General features: G+C 62.6%; 1 pseudogene; it reads left to right on the forward strand.

Annotated features, from left to right (window-relative positions):
• Window positions 1-1,467: 1,467 nt before the first annotated feature.
• LOC141382099 (18S ribosomal RNA) overlaps window positions 1,468-2,500 on the forward strand; it is a 1,939-nt pseudogene continuing 906 nt past the window's right edge.

Genomic DNA, 2,500 nt, shown 5'->3' on the forward strand with positions numbered 1-2,500 from the left:
ATTGGGCTTGGGCATAGGGTAAGGGTTGCCTGGAGGCTTGGGGGTGGGTTAGGGCTGCCAGGAGGCCCGGGGATTGGGCTTGGGGATAGGGTAAGGGTTGCCTGGAGGCTTGGGGGTGGGTTAGGGCTGCCAGGAGGCCCGGGGATTGGGCTTGAGCATAGGGTAAGGGTTGCCTGGAGGCTTGGGGGGGTTAGGGTTAGGGTTGCCCGGAGGCCTGGGGATTGAGCTTGGGGATAGGGTAAGGGTTGCCTGGAGGCTTGGGTGTTAGGGTTAGGGTTTCCCGGAGGACTGGGAATTGGGTTAGGGTTGCCTGGAGACTTGGGGGTGGGGTTAGGGCTGCCCGGAGGCCTGGGGATTGGGCTTGGGGATAGGGTTAGGGTTGCCCGGAGGCTTAGTTGTTGGGCTTGTGGAGCTTTGGCTTGCCTGGTTGCCTGAGGCTTGGGAGAAGTGCCACCCCGCGTGCCAGCCAGAAAGGTCAGCTGTGGGTGACCAGCAGCACCGCTCCGGCTGCCGAAGGCAAAGTCAGTCGCGGGTCACCATCGGCACCCGATTCGGCAAGGGAGAAGCAAGAAGCGGCCGCTAACCCTGACTATCCATGGCCCCCGAGCTCAGGTTCACAGCCGGGCGGGACGTGACCTCTTGGGTCTCTCTCTCCCGGAGGTCTGGGCAGCCGTCACTGGTTATCGCTGACCTGCCGTCGAGGTTTCGGGGAAGGCGTGATTTAGTGGACTTAGGTTTTGAGCGCGTAACTACGTGCCACCGCCTTCCACCACCTGACCGATGGGAATTGTGCGCGATGCCCCAGGGGCAGGCCCCTTGCCCGGTCCTCCGACAAAGGGGACCGCTGTGGGTGGGGTGGGTTCCTCCCCGTTTTGGGCATTCGAAAGGAGGGCGAGGCGGGCCTTCACCCAGACCTCGACCCTTGCTCCTTTGGGTTAAAGACTCAGATGGCCCGTCGATCTCAGACCGCCCTGTACCGACGGAACAAGTGCGCTAGTCGGTGCTGTGCGTGCGCTCTTACCGGGCAGCATCCCTCCTTGCCCCCCCTCCTCTTCCTCACCACCCGGGTGTAATCCCGGGCGCGTAGGCTGACTTGGGGGTGGGGAAGCTGTGTGGTAGGCGCGCGCGGCATCTGCGGCGCACTCGATCCCGTTGCGAAGCACGATCCTTCCTGGTGATGGCCTCGACCCAGCGGCCAGCCCAACGCCGGCAGACCCCCCTCATTTCCATGTGTGCGGTGGGGGGTGGGTAGGCGGCGGTACCTGGGAGCCCAATCCCCCCCTCCCACTTAGCCCGCGTGCCCCCTCCTGCGAGCAGTCGTGACGCCTCGGCGGAGCGAGGCCCGCTTGTAGGTAGGCGGCGCGGAGCTGTGGTGCGGGCGGGAGGGTTCTCTTCCGCCGAGTCCTTTCCCTCTCTCCTCCGGCACTCTCGGGCCTTACCACCACGCGATTCACCCGAGGCGAGGGCTACCTGGTTGATCCTGCCAGTAATATATGCTTGTCTCAAAGATTAAGCCATGCAAGTCTAAGTGCACACGGCCGGTACAGTGAAACTGCGAATGGCTCATTAAATCAGTTATGGTTCCTTTGATCGCTCCACCCGGTTACTTGGATAACTGTGGCAATTCCAGAGCTAATACATGCCAACGAGCGCCGACCTGGGCCGCCCTTCTCCCCTCGGGGCGGGGGGTGGGTACCCGGGGACGCGTGCATTTATCAGATCCAAAACCCATGCGGGTGCGCGGGCGGTGGAGAGGGGGGCCTCGCGCCTACCCGCCGCCGTCCGCCCCCGGCCTCGCTTTGGTGACTCTAGATAACCTCGGGCCGATCGCGCGCCCTCGCGGCGGCGACGGTTCATTCGAATGTCTGCCCTATCAACTTTCGATGGTAGGTCCGTCGCCTACCATGGTGACCACGGGTGACGGGGAATCAGGGTTCGATTCCGGAGAGGGAGCCTGAGAAACGGCTACCACATCCAAGGAAGGCAGCAGGCGCGCAAATTACCCATTTCCGACACGGAGAGGTAGTGACGAAAAATAACAATGCAGGTCTCTTTCGAGGCCCTGCAATTGGAATGAGTGCATCCCAAACCCATGGGCGAGGACCCATTGGAGGGCAAGTCTGGTGCCAGCAGCCGCGGTAATTCCAGCTCCAATAGCGTATGCTAACGTTGCTGCAGTTAAAAAGCTCGTAGTTGGATCTCGGGGACCGGGCCGCGCGGTCCGCCGCGAGGCGAGCCACCGCCGGTCCCGGACCCCCAGGCCTCCCGGCGCCCCCCGGATGCCCTTGACTGGGTGTCCTCGGCTTGGGGCCCGGAGCGTTTACTTTGAAAAAATTAGAGTGTTCAAGGCAGGGCCGGCACCGCGCCCCATTGAATACCCCAGCTAGGAATAATGGAATAGGACCCCGGTTCTATTTTCTGTGGGTTTCCGGAACCCGGGGCCATGATCGAGAGGGACGGCCGGGGGCATTCGTATTGCGCCGCTAGAGGTGAAATTCTT

The sequence above is a fragment of the Danio rerio genome, chromosome 4 (assembly GCF_049306965.1).
Source record: "Danio rerio strain Tuebingen ecotype United States chromosome 4, GRCz12tu, whole genome shotgun sequence".
NCBI lineage: Eukaryota > Metazoa > Chordata > Actinopteri > Cypriniformes > Danionidae > Danio > Danio rerio.